Source organism: Acipenser ruthenus, chromosome 18, assembly GCF_902713425.1.
Source record: "Acipenser ruthenus chromosome 18, fAciRut3.2 maternal haplotype, whole genome shotgun sequence".
Classification (NCBI taxonomy): Eukaryota; Metazoa; Chordata; class Actinopteri; order Acipenseriformes; family Acipenseridae; genus Acipenser; species Acipenser ruthenus.
In genome coordinates, this window is record NC_081206.1 from 7,971,444 (window position 1) to 7,995,159 (window position 23,716).

The window sequence follows — 23,716 nt, forward strand, 5'->3', positions numbered from 1 at the left end:
TAATCGAAAACCATTGAACCACAAGACATGAAGACCTTTAGTGAACTAAACAGAGTGGCCGCGTTTAAACAGAAACAAGAGAAGTGGCGACACAACAGTCCACGAACTGTTAAATTAATGATAAGACGAAAAAAGATAAAACCGTGTTTTAATTAGAGACTAATTAAAACACAGAGACTACTTGTATTCCTAATGCCTAATGTCCAAATGAGTTTGCTAGAACCTATTAAACCTAATTATATATATATATAGCCAGTTCTATGGAAAATAATGTATTTAGTAATTGCTAACCTTCGTATAGTTGGAACTACTTAAGAGTGCTGTTATTCTTTAATGTATTAGAATCGATAGGCTGTGTTAGGTGTGTACCATACCCTGCTTTACGCGGAGCTGTCCAGTGTCATGGTGTTGAAATAACCCAACGCACAGCAAGCGTGAGGGAATGTGCTTTTAGAAGCCGTTTTCATTTGGCCAATCAGGAATGAGTCTTTGGTCTTGTGACTCATTGTTGATCATATGACTTTCCAAGATACTAACTCCCACTGAAGAAAGTTTGGGCAGCTTCTAAAATCGTCAATTGTTGTATTAAGTACACATAAATACCATATTAAAGTCTGCGAGGACGATCAGTTCCTTCTTAAAATGTTTATATAAAAAATAAACGACAAAACGTTGCTCATGTATGCAGTACATACAGTACCAGAAAGATGGCCAATGGAAGTATCGTTTTAATAAATAAGTAAGTGTTGTATATATGTTGAATCTCTTGCTGCAGTTGTTAGCTTTCTTGCTAAAAAAAATATATTTCTCTGCTGCTAAACTGTGAATCAATCAATTAATACATTTTAATTTTATATAGCACCTTTCATAGTGGACCACTATCACAAAGCGCTTTACAAGATGCAGTAACAACAAGAAAATGCATAATACTTTAAACACAGAGAAATGCATAATACATGATACACAGTAAAAAAAAAAAAAGCATAATACATGAAATAGTGAAAAATGCATAATACATGATATAGTAGCAACAACACAGCAGCTAATAGCAGATATCAGGCTTAAAGAGCATGGAAAGCAAGAGAGAACAAGTGGCTCTTGAGTTGATTTAAAATGAGTGACGGTGGGAGCATCATGCACCAAAGCTGGGAGAGAGTTCCAGAGAGTCTGAACCATAAAGTTAAATGAGCGTTCTCCAAGTGTGGGGCACTTTTGCTTGGGGATAACAAAGGCCAGAGTTGGAGGACCTCAGCTTGTGGGCAGGGACATAGCAGGTCAGCAGGTTGAGGAGGTGCTTGGGACCTGTGTGATGAAGGGCATTGTGATGAGCAGGAGAGTTTTGAAAGTAATCCTGAAATTTACAGGTAGTCAGTGCAGCTGGGCAAGAAGGGGGGTGATTTGTTCATGTTTTTTACATCTGGTAAGGATCCTGTCGGCGGCATTCTGAACTAGCTGCAGTCACTTGATGGCGTAAGCCGGAAAACCACCATAGAGAGAGTTGCAGCAGTCGAGTATCTCCGCATCCAGGAGGGAAAGGTAGGGACGGACTTTGGAGATGTTTCGAAGGTGGTAAAAAGGAAGATTTGACCATAGAGGAGATGTGGGCATCAAAGGAGAGGTTACTATCCAGAAGTACACCAAGGCTTCGTACAGTGGGGGAAGGCAGCAGCAGGCAGTTTCCAAGGTTCAGGACAGTTATATTGAGATTCTTAAGTTGAGTTTTAGATCCTACTAGAAAGAGTTCAGATTTGCTAGTGTTGAGCTGAAGAAAATTGGCAGACATCCAGGCCTCGATGTCTTGAATGCAAGCCGAGAGCCGGACCATGGCAGAGCGGCTTCCAGGGTTGAGTTTTAAATAGAGCTGGGTGTCATTAGCATAGGAGTGAAACATGAGGCAATGTTGGTGGATGAGGTGACCCAAGGGAAGCATGTGGATGTTGAAAAGAAGAGGCCCAAGAACAGACCCTTGAGGGACACCGCAAGTGACTGGGTTTGCGACTGCATCCAGCATAGAAAACAGACTGCATGCTTCCAGATAGGTAAGAGGACATCCAGGAGAGACAGGTTCCAGATATCCCAGTATGCTTCTGAAGGCAATCAAGAAGAATGCTATGATCTATGGTGTCAAAAGCAGGTGTTAGGTCAAGGAGAACAATCACAGAGGGAGCAGCAGCAGCAGCAGCATTAAGAAGGATATCATTTACAATCTGGAGCAGAGCAGTTTCAGTACTGTGATGCGGCTGGAAGCCAGACTGCAGAGATGTAATCTACTTATGCACCTATCCACTTTTCTGGTTTAATGGACTATTATTTTTAAAGGGCAGTCAAAAAGGTGAATACAATCTAAATGTCATAACACTCTTCATTGCAGGATAATGTATAGGATTTTAACTCTGTGATTAGATATCAAATCTAGATTAACTGTTTTAATGTAATTTAGTATTACTACCTCCCATGTAATAATTACATTCATTACATGGTTTACTATTGGTTTTGTAATATTGCTTCTTTTACACAAAAGGAAGACTTCTTATTTATTATTTAACTGGGAAAAATCTCAAAAAAAAAGGAATTATTGCATTTCCAAGAGCTTCTATCATAATAATGTACTGTTTTGAACATTTTAAAATGATCATCATTTAAACTCCTCCTACCCCATGTGCTCTGGTTTTCCCTATAGTAAAAATATAGCAGTATGTGTGGTCCAGTGGTTAAAGAAACAGGCTTGTAACCAAGAGGTCCCCGGTTCAAATCCCACCCCAGCCACTGACTCATTGTGTGACCCTGAGCAAGTCACTTAACCTCCTTGTGCTCCGTCTTTCGGGTGAGACATAATTGTAAGTGACTCTGCAGCTGATGCATAGTTCACACACCATCTGCTAAATAAACAAATAACTAAAATAGCGAATGCATGATAAAGTGTAGGTAAGTATTGCAAAGCCCAAAGGTATTACCATGGGGAAATGATGGCAAAATGACCCTGCAAATTCCCTGTGGTAAACATTTATAAGGGTTATTTGTCAGAAGTACTCCTGATACCTGTTCACTGTGTAACAGGTTTTAGCTTCACTACATAATAAACTGTTTTATTCAGCTCGAACACCGATTGGCTAGGTGTTGCCGGGTCGAGTGTAAGCAAACAGAAAGGATGTTGTCTCAACTCAGAACCAGGTGAAGGAAAGGTTGAACCAATGTTCTCTTTAGGAAACTGGATTGTTTTATGACAAGTTTCAAGTCATATTAGTCATTAACGGCAGTCCATGTTACACATAACAGGTTTAACGTTTTGATATACATTTGAAGAATGCGAGTCAGTGTCACAGATGTTGTTGTCCCCTGTACAGGGATTGCTTATGTTTAGATCTGACCTTTCTCTAGACATGCCAGCGTTTTACGAGCTGGCTGTCAGCCTTGTATGTGGATTCTTATTGCTTCTCAAAGACTTGCAATATCTTTACATGTCACAGGGCTATCTCTTATCTCCCGCATCCTCCGGTGTCGCGGGTCTTACATACAAACAATGCACAAGCTGGTACTCTTAAAACTACTAGATATTATCACAAAATTAAATCATAAAATGGAATGATTGCTACAACTTGCCTTTAGTTTTCCTCTATTTAAAATGTAATGGTTTTATTTGCATTGCAGGAAAAGCCGAGTAATTTGGCCCAAAATGTGTTTGATTAGACACAGTTTGTGTTTAATGATTACAGACAACACAGTGGGCCACATCCATCAATGTCATTATGCCAGTGCAGTTTGCACCTTTCTTTTCAAATGAAAATGTAATATTTAATATTACAAAAACAGCAACAAACATCTACTACACAATTCGTGCCATTTCCATACTCGAGTACATGTTGGGTTATCTGACTGTGAAATCTAAGACAGACTGTGCCCTCCTTAATTAAATACATTAGTGGATGCCTATTAACATTAAAGAAAAAAAAGCATTTTCAGAACATTTCTTTTCAAATAAGGACAATAAACAGCTCAGAGCCATTACCTTGAAGAGCAGATGAAGAATTTTTCGTCATAATCATGTCTGTGTGAGGGGAAGTTTTTCCATTTATCTTACTCCAAAGTACAAAATATTCTTCTTGTGCCATTGACATTTTGACCCCTCTTCCCACATACAATACTCAGAAGAAGAAAATGAGCCCTATTGTATAGGAAGCTAGATAGAAGGTGTTCCAGCCTTAAAGCAGCAGCTCAATCATGGCTCAGGACTCGAACATTTCCGTTTGGTGGCCTTTTTAGAGTGTTGTAAAAAGAGTTAAGCTGATCTTAATGGAATATGTCATACCAGCTGTTTTTTTGGCAATAGAACTCTGATTAGAGTGCATTACAGGCTGGTAATGGACTGTAAGTAAGGCATACAGACAAGGTCAGTTATAAGGGTAATGAGTTTTTATTGCGATTGGAAAGTCTCAAAATCTACAGGTATTGTTTTCATTCTGTTTTGCTTTTTTTAAAGCTCAATGTTCTATCTGAAGGTTCCGCAGTCATCACTGTGGGGTAGTGCCCTCCTACGGTACATCCTGATTGGTGAAAGAAAGATGTGAGGTCTCTAATATTTCTTAAACTATTCATATCTGTATATTTACAGTATCATAAGTCATCACAGCTATAGCGACCACTAGCAGCTGTGCCATTTCAGAAATCAATGAAGAAGGGCATTAAAAAGCCACCAGGAACTGATGAACGAAACAGAAAACGATATCCAAAGTGATTCTAAACAACAATAACCCATTAGTTAATAGATATGTCAGATCTGTACCAACCTCTTTAAATGGTATTTTAAAATTGAAAAACCACACAGCTAGAATGATGATACATGGCCTTTTAAAACTAATAAACCCCACAGCCAGAATGATGATTAAAATGGCCATGCAAACTGTTTAACATCTCAGACACACTCTATGGAATACAAACTTCCTGTACAGGAGCACTTTTCAAGGACAGAGAGCATATTGACTTGAAGTGGGAAATGTGCCATTTAAAATCCAAAATGTCAAATTCGGAAGTGTTGTGATGCAAAGAAATCTGTAAACATCATTGTCCCAAAGATGATGGAACACACAAAGACTAAAAATTCATTGTCAAGCAGTCAAACCCCAATTTATTTTTAACAACCATTACCAATTCAGAGCACACAATATGTAGCTAACGGATAAAAGTCAAAAGCTTTTAAATAGATTTATGACAACAAGCTCAGTCTGACTATTATTACTGACAGGAATGGGTTTATTGTTCCTTAAATATGTGCTTAATGAATTGTACAGATAGTTATAAGAATGAATAAGAACAAACCATTTTAATTAAAGAATGCATAGATTCAGTTTGATTTCTTTTTTCCTCCGAAACCTTGCTAAAACCAATTATTTAACTGTCAAATGATGCTTTGAGGAAATAATCTAGTTTGTTGTTTATTATATTTGACTATACAATGCCTCAAGTCTGTAAAATAGAAGCAAGTGGCACTTATTCATGGCAGTGTTTACCTGGATTCTTTACCAGGGAAACAGAATTCAGGTAAGATAGTACGATCTGAACGAGACTTTAACTTGGTTATGAAACAAACTGTTACAGGTGTAGACCCTAAGATACCAACTTAATCACAAACCAGCCTTCATTTCTCAAAAGACAAAATGGCTGCGAGCTGGATAATTCTAAATGCTCTAGGCATTAAACAAACTGCCTGACTCCTCACAGAAAGAGAGGTGGTGGAGTTGAAAAGTCACGTGGTTTGAATGGTATGAGGATGTCTGTTCTATGCCTGGAAGTTATCCAGGCAATCTAATAGCCAGGTAAAGTAAAACCGAACCCAGAATCACTCCAAATGATTTCAAACATGATGAAATGTAAGGGGATCATACGTACAAAAATCTATTAACATGGCCGTTACAGCTACTTACATTCTAAACAGCACAGATTAATACTTGGAGAATGGGGACCAAGGTCTAGCAGACACACAATGACTCCAGGTATGTGCACTGACTGATTTTTCTGGCCAGCATTTGAAAGGAGGACAAATGAAACGTAATAGCAAACTGCAGTGAAGGGCTTTGTTTTTGTCTACACCTAATGCATGCACTAGATTAGATTTGTGTAGGGCTCTTTATAATTGGTTCAATGTGTATCTCTTTTCAATGATTTACTAAAAGTATTTGTTAAATGCATTTACAAAGTCGTGTCAGTTGTTATGGTAAACACATTAACTGCGGTATTTCATCTACCAGGTATAAATAAGACAGTTACATTTGCAATCAATTCAGTGGTTAGTGTAATTAGGTGCATCTGCATATGTAAAAAAAAAAAAAAAAAAAAAAAAAAAAATGTTTACAATTTTTTTTTAATGATGCAGTTGCTAAGAGATATGCAAATTTAATTTACTTGACCTTGCAGTACCTCAGTCAGTTCAAATTTACAATTTGTTTTAAAATTCTAAAAACATGAAGATGAGCTTATTTTAGCTTCACTTGTTAATACGCTTCATGAGTAACATTGATTTATCATGAGACAGAAGCAATTCCATGCTGATAATATCCAACATGTCTAAACAAGAATTGCATGTAATATTACAGAGAGAGACACTCTGCTGTCAATTGACATTGACACATCTAAGCAAATTACACACCTTTTCATATAGTTTCAAACAATCAAGTTGAAACAGGCTCAAAAATAGACATATCATCAGAATAAAAAATAATTAAGACAATTTATTAAAATTGGTGAAGTATGTTTTTGGTATCAAATCTCTCTCTTGAAAAATAAATTAAAAGAGCTATAGCTGTATACTGGATTAAATCGCCCCACCCCAGGATTCTGCTGCATCAACGCCCTGGTTTGAATGATCGCCCCACCCCAGGATTCTGCCATGTCAACGCTCCAGTTTAATGATCACCCCACCCCAGGATTCTACCATGTCAACGCTCCAGTTTAATGATCACCCCACCCCAGGATTCTGCCATGTCAACGGCCCGGTTTGAACGATAGCCCCACCGCAACTTCTGAAAATTTAATTTTCATCATTCATTTCCGTTTTTTAATAGCCATTTGCAAATAATGCCTGAGGGGAAATATCGCAGCTCACCTGAAAAAGTGCCTAGAAGTAGTTGCTCTGTGCATTCAGGGTTGTCTTTGGTTCAGATATGAAGAAGTTCTGTGGTTTCCGATCAGATGATACAGATTCTACAGGCTTTCCTGTTACTTTACAATCCATATTTTTTATTCATTTTTTTTAGACACTGCAAGAGCTTGTAACTCAGGCACCATTTTTTGTATTGCACATTTTAATGCCTATAGTATACTTTGGATGTTCATTTATTATTTCGTGTTGTGTTTTCACACTAGACGCTGCAAATTCTTACTTGCAGAGATTATGTAAAGCCTTTTATTTCAGTGGACCGAACATTTCACGTGTTTATATATTTTCTTAAATGTAGCGACTTTTATTTGAGCGTTTTTCACCTACAAATGTGTTTTTTCATTATGTGGTTTTAACACTGCAGCTTTATAGTTTAATGTTTGTTTTGTGAAAATATTTGAAATGACAAATATTTCACCAGTCAATAAATATGTTAACTGCACTTCTTGATTCTTTATCGTGACTGTGTGCTCTAGTGGAGGCTCCCTAGAGGAGGCAAGGGAGGCAGAGCCTCCTCAACTTTTTTGCAAAGGGAGGCAAGCCTTCCTTCTCTCATTAAACACAATGTTAGCAGTGGCAGATCACACGATCTGAGCACAGGTTTTAATTGGAGGAGACCAGAGTTTTTTATTTTATTTTTTTACCAGAGGAGGCTTTGCGTCAGATGACGAACTCCTGTCTGTCTGAAACGCAGCACTCCCACTAGTAGATCAGGTGATCTGAGCACGGGTTTTAATTGGAGAAGCAACCCACATCTTCCCGCCCCCTTCTAAAGCGCTGCTGTATGCAGTTGTATCATGTGCAGTTAATGTAGGAGGATTGAAATTGCTTTGTTACGTTTTGCATCTCATAACGATTGTGTTATTTAGATTTGCCATAGCTTAGTTTAATAAATAAACACCTGAAGATGTGATATTTGACTATTTTCAAAATGTATTTACATTTTAGTTCAGCTCATGGACATTACTGTGTAATGGAGGAAAGTGAAACAAAGCCGTTTTGCTTAGCTCTCGTTGGGTTGTTGAATGAATGTCCCACTGCGTAGCTTGGTTAATATACACATGAATTCACATCACTATACACAACAATCCCCACTACTCTCTGAACCTGAAGGCCAGACTTGCTACTTGTGGAGCCCACATGCAAAGAAATTCTAGAACAGAACGTGGGAATTGAAAGGATCTAACTCCATTCTGCTAAGCAAAGGACATTGCTGAAAAAAGGAGAGAGAGAGAGAGAGAGAGAGAGAGAAAGCTAATAGGAACATGGCATTTCTACTCTAGCACTGAAATGGTGCTCATTCAAAGCCTATCTGCAGCACTGTGCATCAAGAAGGATTCATCTGAGGTGATGTGGGTGTGAAAAATATCAGCACATTCATATTACTGTATTGTAAAGGTTCCATTCACTTTGAGCCATTAAAGAAAGTACTATGCACACTATTGTAATGCCGTTGTGAGTCCTGTCACTTTTTCAAGTTGCACTACCTTGAAGCACTGCTAGACCTTTAAGATGCATTTCAGCAAAACATTAACAGGTCCTGTACCCAATGCATTCAACCCACTAGCTACATTATCTCTTTGGATCTTTGCTCTGTATACTTTACTTCTGAAATACAGATATAACTGAAACAGGTTTAAGTATCTATTATAAATGATTATATGAATTATGTAATATTATATATAACATTATTATACTATGTCACAGAAATAAATGTGGATTGCTATTTGTATTGTTGTTTCACAATCTGTTAATAGCATTATTAATAACATGTTCGTAGATTGTACAGTGTGCAACAGGGCTGCCTAAACTAAAGTGTTGTGTTTTATTGTAGCTCCAAAAAGAAACTTTGTAAAATATCCCATACAAAGTTGCCTCTGCTTCCTGGTTCCTATTCACTTCCAGGGCAATCATCACGTTGACCCAATCTGCAAGTCTTAAAAACAAACAGTGGTCATTATTTTCACTCTAGGTGCAATTGCAATACTTTAGAAAAATACACTTGAAATAAAGACATGGAAATATATAACCAAGGAATTATCAGAGAATGTATTTAAAGTACTGATCGTCATTCCTTTGCAAGTGTCAGGTTTGGTGACATTAATGATCACTAACCAGCCACTGTGCTCAGTTTGTTTCAATAAATATCTTATTTCTCATCAGTTCACATTGAGAAGATGGCAGCATCATACCAAAATCAGTCATGTATTGTAGGCAAAAAATAATAGCAAAAGAGCCACAAGCCTTTTGGAAAATGGTTACTATTGTATTTGTGTTCAGAAAGCTGGGCATATGCGTTACAAGTGTGCTAGATTATATGATCCTTCCTCATACTGTTGGCAGCCAGAATGCCTGGTTATATCCTCAAAAGAGTCCAAGGAAGTTGGGATGAGGTTGTATAATGCATTGGTGTTCAATTCTGGTCCCCACAATGGCCTTGGAGAAACTCAAGCAAAGAGCAGCCAGACTAATCCTGGGGCTTAAAGGATTGAGCTACGAAGGTATCTATTTAGTCGAGAATAATGAAGAATTAGGGGGGACTTGATTGAAGTCTTTCAAATCTTAAAAGGAGTTGCCAGACCTTTAAGCATAGAAACCAGTACTAGAGGAGAGCTGGAAAAGGTGGAGACAGACTTAGGACAGGGTAGGAGAGGTTTATTTACACAGAGTGGTGATGGTGTGGAATGGGTTACCTAGCCATGTTGTTGATGCTGAAACTGTGGGATCCTTTAAAACCTTACTTGACCAGGTTTTGAGAGCAATTGTCTACTAGGAATTGGCATCCATGGGCAGAATAACTACATTAATTTGCTTTTATTTTATAATAAAAATGATTGTTGCTCATGGCTGCTTTAAAATCTGTGACAGAATTATTTCAGATTGAACAGGCAAAAATGATGAGTTTTTGCATCTCAGAAAGCTGTGATACATATTTAGAACTGCACTGAGATTTGTTTACGCAAGTCTGATTAATCATTCATTTTATTTTTATTAACAGAAATCAAAATTACATTGAATGAGAAACCCCAGATGGAATACAGCCTGTTCTCTGGGAGTTAGACAAGCATTTGTTTTCTGGTGTAGATGTATGAAACAAACAACTTACAAACCAAGGACTTTGAACTGAAATAATGAACATCAAGGAGTTACAATTGATTTCAGATGTCGTTTCAAATGTCACTGTATTTTAAAATATCTATATCTATATATGTATGAGTCACAGGTTGCATTTTATTTTAACTCATATTTTATAATAGCGTACAAAAAGAAAACTTTGTAAAAAGAAAATTTGCAAAATGTAAACAGGCGCTAGGTCCATATACTGTTTACAAAAGCATTTACCACCATTGAAATAAGAACTCTGGAGGTTAATTTAAAGGCTTGCGCTGTTCAATAAAGCCCAAAGGTGAAGCATTGTGAAAAAGCCTTCAGTAGACTCTTCCATATATTTATTTAACAGGTTTTTTTTTCTGTTGAGATATTTTCTGATTCCAGTCCAGTTATATTGTATCTACACATATGCTGGCTTACACCTAGTGAGAGATTAAGACACATACTGTATTTTCACAAAATTCTAAAAATATGAGAACCTCAAGCACAGAAATATATACAATGTATCATTTTTTTATATTAGCAATAACAGTATACATTGACATCTCTCCAAGCAAAATGTATCTTAGCCAATTTCCAATCTATTCTCAGTTTAACTTCTCAATTCAATTGTGTAATGCCCAGCAAGAAAAGCTATTATTATGTAACTAGATGCCATTCCTTTTACCAAATCCATAATTGTCAATCAGGCTGGCAACATATACTGTCTTGGTTATAGAAATGTTGACTTTTGAGGCTGGATTGTAAACTCAATATACTGCAGAGGCTGGCAAAGTATTGTCTCCTATGGGATACACCAAAAGGACATTGCCAGCTTATCAATATGGTTACATTCAGGAAACAAACTCTTGCAGGCTGTCTTTCTGTCTTTCCTCTCAAAGTGAGATCCGTGAGGTATCGATTTGGATGGTAAACCAGCCCACATGTACACAGTCTATACAGTAACAGAATACAGAGTTAAGATAAGCCGGCTTCTTTGACAGACACTGACAATGCAGAAGCCTTGAAGTGAATATGCTTTCTGTACTATACATGGTTATTGAATGCTAAGATGGGTTCTTAAGAATCCACTTCCCCCTCCAGTAGTACAGCATACAAACTCAGGTCCGCTGCTATGGTAACTGCAGATAAACATTAATCCTACACAATTCAGTGCCATGAGTGTTGTGGCAAAGTGGTTAACAATGTGCAGGTGATCGATAATCAGACAAACAATGATAATCCAGGTGCAATGAAGGTTTCATTGTATAATCCAATGCCTGATGGCTAACAGCAGTAAACAATAACAATGTTAATGAAGCAATACAGTGGCGTGTATTGCTTATTTATAATCTGCGGGTTTGCCCCGAAATAATAACAGTCCTGTTTCAGTTCACCACACGTAACACACATACACAAACACAAACACAGTCCACAGTGCGTGCTCTAGTACTCGTGGTGAATACAGTTCTTTAGTGACAACAAAAGTGCAGTGTTGTCGATCGGGGCTGATTTCGTGCTGGCCTTTGGCGACAGCTCTGGATCGTGTCAGCCGTCCAAATAATTACAAAAAGTATAATTAATGACAAATAAAAACAAACAAAACACTCATGTTTCAGGTTCTCATTTAATGTAACCATTCACAAAGGAACAGATCACATCGCTACGTCCTCTTTTTATAACGTCACCCATGACACCTCGGTCAACGTGCACATCTGCTCCTCCAATCCGCGGACGCCAAATATATTGTGCTGCTGGTTTCTCTCTCTCTCTCTCTCTCTCTCTCTCTCTCTCTCTCTCTCTCTCTCTCTCTCTCTCTCTCTCTCTCTCTCTGTGTTCCCTCCCCTGTATGGACATTGTGTGTGATTTAGATTTTTAGACCGCAGTATTTTCTTTTTTTTATTACTGTTTTTACTGTGTTAAGAACATGTATATTCCCTCTATTCACTGGATAGCAGCATTATTGCACTTTGCACTTTGCTAAATACAGGATCTCAATTAATATGAACCTTGCTGTTACCCTTTTGAAGTCCTGCTACCTATTTACAGGTGAATGGAATGATTGTCAAGCAATTTATTTGTGTGGGTTTTCTTGGCTGCCTTGCTCCTGCTGTTTTAGATCTGTTGTCTGAATTAAAAGAACCTGAAGGTATGCTAGAATGTGTTCTGTGCCTCATCGCACTGAACTGGCGTAGTTGGTCTACATTCTGTGACTTTAAGGCATTTGTGCTATGTCTGTATGCCCCCATGCAGGGGAGGTGTTACATGTAGTACTGGACTCATAGCATAATTATTATGACCAGTGAATGTCATTTCCACAGGATTCAGTGGCACTGCATTGGGGACAATGTGTTTTTTCTTTTGGTTCATATACATGCTCCCTTGAGAAAGATATGTACAACATATCGAAATGTTGGGCACCTGGCTCTTTGAGCTAATATATATATATATATATATATATATATATATATATATATATAAATGGTCACAGGCGGTTCTGGCACGTCCCTTTTGTGCTATAAGTCATTAGATCCTTTTGCATGGAAGGCCTCGGTTGCAAGGGTGTGCAGTTCTTTGATGGACCCAGATTCAGTTAAAATGTTTTTGCCCACTGACGATGGGAATGAGAATGTAGAGATGGGAGCCCAGATAACAAGACTGAAGTTTTTGTAGGTATCAGGCTTTTAAAGACTGTCACCCACACCTGTGAGCAGTCCTAAGTTTTAATATTCAAGGTTACAGTTACTGCTAATTAAAAATTAACCTCTTGCCTTCTGTGTTTATCAATGAAGTAAAATAGAATTGCAGTTTATAAGAGATTTCTATATTGACATATCTGAATTAGAACTACATGTTATAAAATCATTTCAAGTATAAACTGTGACTCTAACAGTAAACTTGCTGAAGGAATACAGCTGATGTTGTAACCTCGTTCTCACCTGCTTGTAGTAAAAGCAGTGTTGAAAATGACTCATTGGTTTTGGCTGGGATTTTTTGATGGTCAGCATTTAAACAGCCAAGCTCCTCTCTATAATGAGCGATCTCGTTTATATTAATGAACGGAAATACCTTTCAGATGACAGAAGATAGGAGTTGATCTTACAATAATCATTTTCTATCTATAACAGAAATGAATTCGAACCTGGCAGGAAGAGATGGCAATGGAAAGCGTAGGATGTGTTAATACGTTAAGTTAGATATTGGTTTGAAATAATGAGTATTGGAAAATGCTTACGATAGTGTTTCATATTAATCAACCCTAAAATTGGCAAAAAGCAAAGGTTGTCTTAAAACCGGCTTTGACTGGATTTTGTATGAAAGGTGAAGAAGGTCAGACTTAGTTCAGTCACTGTAGTTCTGGTATATTAATGCTAGCCTGTATTTAGATATAAATAACTGGACCTTCCATTAAAATCTTGAAAGATTTATCAATGAAGTAAAATACTATTACAATTTCTAAGAGCAACTGTTATACTGAAGTAACAATGAGAAATACATCTTATAATGCCATTAGGGCAGCATTGTGGAGTAGTGGTTAGGGCTCTGGACTCTTGACTGGAGGGTCATGGGTTCAATCCCAGGTGGGGGACACTGCTGCTGTACCCTTGAGCAAGGTACTTTACCTAGATTGTTCCAGTAAAAACGCAACTGTATAAATGGGCAATTGTATGTAAAAAAATAATGTAATTGTATGTAAAAAAAAAAATCTTGTAACAATTGTAAGTCGCCCTGGATAAGGGCGTCTGCTAAGAAATAAATAATAATAATAAAGATGAACTGTTGCAAGAACATAGTCAAAAGTTTATTATAACAGAAGCATGGCACTGACAATATTGCAAACATATTGTTAACACACATTTGCGATAATGTTCATTTAATTTAATCAATTTAAGTATTAGTTCAGTTTCTCCAACTATCCAAAAAGTCTTTAAGACATAACATTATCAATTAAACCAAAGAATACACCTGTTTAGTTTATATAAAGGTTTTACTGCAGTAAGAAATAAAGATATTTATTTACAGGGAAACAGAAGAATTTAAATGTGAAAGAATTAAATGTTTGTCTCAGACACACATTAGAATTCTGGAAGGGCATTAGACCTTCAAAAAATAAAGCTTGGTATTTGGCACCTCAAAGCAGGATTAGGAATTGGCTCTTAAAAGCGGGATTTGCCAACCTTGAATATATATTTTTTTACCCAGGTTAATATCTTAAATAGATGTGGTGTTAAATATTAAAAATATCTCTCATATATACACATATACTTGTATTGTATTTGGTAGCAAGGACCCTGTGGACTCCATTTCACCTCATTTTTAAGGAAAGGAGGGGTGGAAGATAGTGAACCATGAGCTCACATTCAGTTCATTTTGAAAACAGAGTTGATCGGATCCTTCTAGAAAATATAATTAACTCAAAGATAGGAACTGTCAAGGCAGATTGATGATCAGATTTAATTGGGACTCCTGATGTATTCAATGGAGGGAAAATCCAATAAAAACCAAGGTAAAACCCCAGTCAAGTATCGTGCGACTTGCTAACTACAAGTTGTGGTCCATGCTCTGAAGATCTCAGAAAAACTGATTGCTGTTTGGTCGTATTCACAAGTCTCTGCCTTTCGAAGACAGTTCTTATTTTTCAATATATCCAACACTACACTTCCATATATATATATTGACGCATTGCTATAAGGTAAATAAATTATGTTTTAGTCTTGAGAGTATATATATATATATATATATATATATATATATATATATATATATATACACACACACATGTATATTTAATGTTCCAGTGTTCTAGAATTTAGTGGTAGGCGTTTTTTTAGCTTTTTGCATTTTCTAGCCTAAGAGCTAAATATATAATAACTATATTCGTATTACTGTTTTGAAATATTAATGCTGTTAAACCTGTAAAGGCACTGGAAACGGCTAGACTGATTTTCACTTGGGATTGGAAGTAGTCTGTAACTACACAATCCATTTTTAAGCATTTAATAAACCAAAGTAGTACTGATACTACTCTGATTCGTTAAAACTTCAGAATTAAATGAGTCTGTGTGATTTTCTCGATTATTAAAAAGTTATTTGGATACGTTGTAAGCCCAGTCCACGAACGATCCACTTACAGGAGTCTGAAACATCTTTATGTCCTCCTGAAAGTCTCCCCTGAGTTTAAGAGTGTGCTCAGAGCATACATTATATATATATATATATAAAGAGTATGTGTGATATCTGACAATATATATATATATATATATATATATATATATATATATATATATATACTGTATATATACATTTAAGATGCATAGTTCAGATTTTTGGATAGTTTTACCTTTAAAAGATGTGATGCATGGCAGAAATAGATCTTCTGGGGTTGTTTAATCCAGTTTTTTCCAAGCTTTTCTTAAGTCGATCTTAAAGAGCAATTTACTATTGTCCTTCTTGTTTAGCTATACTTTGCATGCTTTTCAGTCATCACATTTTAGATTGCATTCAATAACTTGTCCCCTGAGATAACCGCTTGGTGTGCAGGGTCAGTCATACAGCTCAAGTTCACACCCTGGCTGAGCGAAGTCGCTGGTCTTTGCTGGGGATTCCGAAGGGAGCATCGTGGTGGCTGGTGCTCCCATGGGTTAGGGAGGCAAAACCGTCAGGGACTGTTTCTCCTCACCACGCTACAGCAAACCCTGCTAGCCAGGCACCCAGTGAGCTCAAAAGCAGCCACCTACAGGACTAGCCTAGTCCTCCAGAGGTCAATATCATGCTGACATCCACACTCGAGTTCCTGGGTGTAAAACAGGAAGCTGGCTTGGTCATGGGATCAGAGGACGCCCACTGAACATTCAGGTCTCCTGACTTGTGTGGGGAATTGCTGCAGTTAGGGGAAGAAATTATTATGCCAAGTTGATCTTTGCGATGAACTCGGCATACTGATGATGGAGTGCCATCTCAACCCAGCAACTGGCTGAAGGATTGTACTGAGCGCTAGTCACCGAACTCTCAGAACAGTTAATTTAAGGCAACTGCTAAACAGAGATTTTTAAAAGTAGGAGGCTGACTGTGCTAGCACTTCAAATTTAATTCCATGTACCCGCTGGCGAAATGTAACTGCTCTCCTGAGTTCTCCCATGCAGCTTTTGCTATCAAAATTGATTTTAGTGTTCTGGCAGTTTTTGTAGAGACACAATAAATGATGAGTAGGGCAGTAATTAAATATTATTTCCCAGGCTACCACAGTGATTCTGGGGCCAAAATTTAAGACCAGCATGGGCAGTTTGCTGGTCTTAAATTGACCCTTGACATCAGTTAGAATCACAAAACCATTACTTATTTCGACACAATGCGCATAGGGTGTTTTAAAGTTCAGTTAGTCATTTTATGATGAGGCAGGGTAACACGCCCATCGGCTTTCCACAGTGACAACATTTTTCTTATTTTTATATAAATGATTGAGGATATGGTATTACCATTTTTAGGTCATCATAAAAATGACTTATTGTAATATATACAGATACAGTATTATATAAAAGAGTACAGAATCACCTATCAAACATAAGAAATAAAATAGTTCAGCTCTTAACAAAAAATGAACATAAAATGAATAACTTACAATTTATAGTTTTAGAAACAATACAATTAGGTAATATACAATGTAGAAGAATAAAAGAAAATAAATAGATAGCTAGACTCAATATCTTAAACCATGCTGTCTGATGGTTTAAATAGAAAGGAATAGAAGATCATGACATCATTAACTATGTAGTAAATGACATTGCAAGCACAATAATAGATTTAAATAGAAATAAGTGAGTGTAGTTACTATAAAAATAGAAACTACACTCACTTATTAATTAATTGAAAATATTGCCCTCACTTCTAAGTAAAGAGGTGTTACTGTATGACTTCAAGTTTCTTGTTAGCTTATCCCTACTTTCAAAATAGAATATATAGTTAATGAAGTGTAAAAGTTTGTCCTCTTAACATTTTTCTAAGCTGGAAGTGGAGGTTTCATAAACACACACACACACACACACACACACACACACACACACACATATATATATATATATATATATATATATATATATATATATATATATATATATATATATATATATAAAAAAATAGATACAGTTCACCTTATTAACAGAAACACTACTGCAAAGTTCCCAATTACAGCCTGTCGAGTTAGGCTAGGTTTGGGCATTGACAGCCTACTGGATGCCTGATATGTAGTCGTGATTCCTTGCTTAATGTTAGCATTACAAGGGGAATATTGATTATTGTGTCATTAGTACATGACCCCAACATTAACAGATGTTTCACAGTGCTATATATAGTATAGTACGTTTCACATAGGTATCTAAAAAGAGAAACTGAAGTAAGTATACCCATGCTAAACCAAGCATTATGAGATGAAGATGTAGTTTTATTAGCCCACAATCAAGAAATGAAACAATATATCAAATGTAATGCTGTATATTTATAGATGCTTATGTCATTAAGTACAATTGCATCATTGTATGCTGGTATGATGACTTAATATTGGCAACCATGGTAATGAAAATACAAAACATATCCAGTTTATAATATTTAGGATTAAAAAAAAAAAAAAAACATGCAAAACTAGTATTAAAAAGTAGCATGCATCCTGCTATACAGCAGTTTGTACATGTGAGATATTTGAAATATGTCACCTTTATTAAACATAAACTATTGTGTTAGTAAAGAGTAAGCATGTCATATTCATTTCTTTTGTAAGTTTACTATACAATGTATGATGTTTGCCATCATTCTGAGAGGTTATCAACCAGCTTCTCGGACAAGCTCTGATGGGCCAAATGGCCTCCTCTCATTTTCTACATGTCTTATGTTCGTATGTTCTGGGGTCTGTAGTTCCCTGGCTTTGAGCTTGTCTGGAGAAAGTGTCAGGACTAAAAAGCATTCCTTTATTCCATGATTCCATGTGACAATATGACCATCCGACTGTCAGCCCCACCAATATATACAGTATATATATATATATATATATATATATATATATATATATATATATATATATATATATATATATATATATATATATGTTTGATTTGACAGCTGGGTTTTTCATTGCAAGCCTATTTTATTTTACCCTTCATTAATGTACTCTTTATTTGCTTTCATTAAGATGCACGTATCAAGGTTGGCGTTTCACATCTCTAAAGATAGCTTTTCCTAATTAAAAAAACAAAACCTCTGTAACATTTGAACAACAATTCTCTGTTAATCCGTCTTGTTCTTGAACTAATGACGATTGTCCTTTGTGTTGTCATAGAAACCATAGAGAATAACATTTTCAAACAGCAAACAGACAAATGAGTCATGAGCAAGTGTTACGTCCTTGAACCTTGTTAAATATTGAATTTATAAGAGAACAAAATGCGCCATGGTTAACCTTGAAAAGAAAATAAGAATTGACAAAATGTATTTATTTTTTTGGCCTCAGAAAGTCTCCAAGTAGGTCAATGTTTTCATTTTAATGCTTGCAGCAACCAGAAGTGACATGTGCCATGGAGAAGCATCAGTATAATGTGATTGTCCTGAATTATTCTTATTGTTCCATGTTTCTTACCTGTTAAACAGTGACATCTGCTGGTAGGGGAGTTATAGTGCATTTTTTAAGTTAATTCACAGCCAGTTTTACCATGATCTCCGGCTGGCTCTTAGCAACCCCATTCGAGACTCAATGAGTTGCACTCAGTCCACGTAAAACCCAGTGAAATCTTGAACAAAACACTTGGCTTTATTATATAATACATTATTGGTAACATAAATCTACATAAAGTAAAACTAAAGTGTTACCATTTTATTGTGACATTGTGTTAGCTCATGCAGAGAAAGCAATCAGCTTACAAACAAATCTACAGCAGGCACCTTTCAAATGTGTTTTGTGGTACAGAACCGTTTAGACTTTCGATTCACTCTTCTTTTGCCCACCCAAAGTGCTCACGAGAAGGATTATTCCATGACAGGCAGGGTTAACTGCACAAATGAACATACTAAGTAAGCATTTTGACTATAGAGGTCTCAAATGTTTTGAAAGAAACACATGCTGTAACAAGCTAGGTTAAACTAGGTTAAAGAAAAGTTTGATTTCCATGCGTAACACTTCTTAACATTTCTCCACAGCAGTATCTTCTGGGTCAAAACATGTTAAAGGCTGAACACATGGTATTCAATAGGCAAAGTGTTGTAGGGAGGAGACAATTGCATTCTCCAGCAACATTCTTTAACCAGATATCCTGTTTTAAAATGACATGCTCAGTATAACGTGTATATCTTTCCAAACTGCACATTTGAGATCAATATAGTGAATGAAAGTGACAACAGGTAAGGTTTATGAACATCTATATTAGCTACATCCATGTTAAACAGTATTAACCAAATTGAACAAAAATGTATTAGCAAACCAGATGTACTATTTGGACCCAGTTTCAGTTGCTAGGTAGATCACCATGGAGACTGAAACTGTTATGATGATGTTGTGTATTAGTGGACCCAATAATTGGACACCTTTATAAGAATGTAAGCCTACACTGGATTTGTTTTGAATTTTCCAGCCTAGTTCACTGGAGCCACATGCTTGTGCTTGCCAGCATTAAAGACATTTCTGCTTTAGTCTTTAGAGACTCACCTTTTTGGAAAAGTGGCTATTTGAATCTCTCAGACATTATCTGAATGTATTCTTTTGCTTTACTATTTACTTCTATTGTGGTAACTAAATCCAGAGATCCAGGTTGCAAATAAGATTTGATGCAGCTGTTAGCACACAGCACATGGATTCAGGTATATAATCCTCAAGAAATCAATGAACCGAATACAGACATATGTGTTTTTCTCCTTTCAAAGCTCATTTAAGACTAGAGAACATGCTTTGAACCTGTGTCCCTAAATTAAGTAGATAATCGAGCCTCTAATGGGAATGACTTTTGACTCTATTTTAATCATGCTAGGGCTCCCCACTAGGTGCATTGATTCCCTTTATTAACATCAGTAATACAACATACATATGGTGGGATGAAAGATTTAAAGAGCGATGGTATTATGCTCTGCCACTGCTTTGAGTGTTTAAAATTCTAATGGATATCAAATCATTCCAAAACTATTCAGATTATATCGATAAAGATTTTTGGTCATTTCTTGAGCTGTGCTTCAGAGTACAAATACGTTGTTACCAGGATACTAACCTGACAGGACAATGCTGAAACAAATTATATTGTAGGACCAAAGACTGAACTGCAGGGGGAGCTCCAGAGCATAAATAACATGACTTAAAGTGACAGTTTGAAATAATAATAATAAAACAGAACTTGATCCCTCTTTTGCCCAGTTAAAAGATTCCAGTGCCTAATAATGAGAAGTATTCAGTTTGGGAGATTAATTATCTATTTTATTGAATGAAAATGCAATGTGTTAATTAATTTCCTTTTCTGGTGGCACTTGTATTGAAGAAAAAGTTATGTTTTGGAAGAAAACAGGTCAATAAAATAACATTTCCGGACGTCCTGTTCATATAACATTAGCGATTGCTTAACAGTAATACAAAAAAAAACAAACTAACTACCTGCCATATGTAGAGCATACTTATGTAATGCAATTATGTCAGAGAGCTTTTGGAAAAGGAAAGAAATTGGAATCGAACTCTTATTGAGAAAAAGTGATTTTCTTTTGTGGAAGCCTTTACATTTATTGTATTTAAACCAGATGTGGGAATATTGTTTTGTGATGGAGCTAACTTCATACCTCAAGAAATCGATCCCTGGCTTTATAAAGTGTGTGCAACACATTAATTGCAGCTGTTATTAAAGATAATCTTTTGTAAGCACCTTCTATACATAGTCCTCAGGTGACGGCCAGCTTACTTTCATCCTTTTGGACGGATATCAGCACAAATCACCATTTGTTCTGCTACAGAATATATAGCAAATCTAGTTTAACCCTTTAAGATACAGGGGACATATGTGTCCCATAAAATTAAAAAGTGCTAACTTTCTTATTTTTGCAATGAGGTGCATGAAACAGGGTTTAAAATGTCCTGTCAGGTTGGATCTGGTCATCCTTGTGATTCTTGAGCCGCTCTCAAATGTATTTTAAGATATAAATATATATATCCCCATCCCCATGTATAAGTAATGATGACCAGAATGGGTATTTTACTCACACGTTTCCCCTATTCTCATTTCACTCTGCTCTGTTGCAGTGTTGTATATAATGGTCGTACAGCAGCTTTGGTCATGCGGCTCAATGTGTATTCATCCAATAGGCGTATTCATTTATTTATAGAGCCAAGCAGGACTCTGTCACAGAACACACTAAAACACCTATAGAACTTGAATGTGGTTGACTTTCGATGGAACAGTACCTATGAACTATGTCAGTATGGTGATATACATATCCAAGTATAATAACATAGAAAAAAAGCATTATTCAAGTGTCTGGAACATGTAAAAGTGCTATCATGACTTGCATTCAGAGCATATATTATAACATTGTATTGTCTTTATAATGATATTATTCAATTAAGCCTGCTGGGGTTGAAGATTGTCAGTATTTAGATCAGACCCTAAATACCCCACTGCTGGAGATGCTGAAAATAAAAAAGGCACTATTTGATTAGATTAATATTCATTACATTTTTAGACATGTTCAGATATAGAACCTTATATTTTATATGGTCCATTTGACTTGATTCAGAAAAAAATGAACACCATGGAGAATTATACATGCTATATATATATATATATATATATATATATATATATCTCGATATATATATATATATATATATATATATATATATATATATATATATATATATTTAGCTCAAAGAGCCAGCTGCCCAACGTTTCAATATGTTGTACATATCTTTCTCAAGGGAGCCTGTGTTTGAATCAAAACATTGGAGGTATTTATAGGTTTTTGACGGCATGACAACTACTTGTTATTGTTTACATTCAAATCCATGATTTATTCTTACATGATGTAATGGTGTTCTATATATTGTGACATCATTTTTACTTCTATCTTTGAATCTGTATTAATTCTAATTAACACTACTTTATATAAACTTATATTTTTATTATATCATGCAATGTTGGCTCTGAGGATCAGTCTTGATTTGGCCTCCCCAGCGCATCAGCATGCACAACTTTTGAATGAATTTTGTTTATTTATTTAAATGTTATATATTTATTGAAGTTAATTAGTTCATTCTTTTCTGTTGAGTCCCGCTGGCATAATCGTGTTCAGTCTATTTATCCATTTACTTTCTTTTATTCTTCTATATGTCGCATTGTCTAATTTGAGCTGTTCTAATACTACAAACTTTACATCATTTATGTCATGTCCCTGACTGGTGAAGTGCTGTACTATTGGTTCATTCATTTTTTTTTTATTTCTAATTAATGAAAGGTGGTTCTGAATTATTTTATATAAAGTAGTTCCAGTCTCTCCAACATATTTGATTTCATCACATTTTTCACAGGCTATTCCATAAACAACATTGCTATTTTTATATAAACACAAGTTCACTGCACTTTTTCTTTCTACACAGCTGAAGGGCTTTTGTCCTAAATGTCCTTAAAGAAATGCATTTTTAATCATTTAAACCTTTTGTGTCATTCATATAGATTCAATTCTTGTTAATATGAATTTCAAAAGATCAGTAAAAAAAAAAAAAAAAAAAAAGTATTATCAATAATTCGTATTATCAGGTCTAAGCCACGTGCATAGGGTCAGTTTATATTGACGTTCCAGTAACACTCAAATCAAATTTCAATTGCAGAACAATGAAAAGTATTATACGTTTAAAAGTGCTGTGCATTTTATTGAAAATACAGATGTAAGTCAACTTTCAAAAAGTCTACATTGTGAATTGCACTGAAACCTGCATGTCCTGTTCAGATCACGAGCATTTTAAAACCAGAAAAGCAAGGTGTTTTGAGCAATACTTGAAAAGCTTAACGTTTGCTAAGTGTGTCACCTAAAACTGCATAAACCCATTTGATGAGAGTTCATCTGCTTCGTGCAGTACACGTGCTCAGTTAAGACCCTCCCCCCGTCCCTGTAGTACCACGTCAATCACAACAATACATGAGTCCCCCACCCGGACAAAGTTAATTTGAAAAAAGGATAAATAAAATAACATATCGTTTAAAGTTTTTAAAACGTAAAAAAACATCTACAAATATAATCAATATCTTGTTTTGCCAAACCATAAAGACATTTTGAAACATACAGTTACAAAAACAAAAATTCAAATGATTGCTGTCCTCAGTATCCTGCCGGAACACTGAAAGAAAGAACGGTGGTGGGGGAAAATATGTTGGAAACAAACAAAATAAATGCTAAACAAAACTTCTGTCATAAATCAATGTTAAAAGTAGATGTTACTTGAATACAGGCTGTGGTTTTATATATGACTTA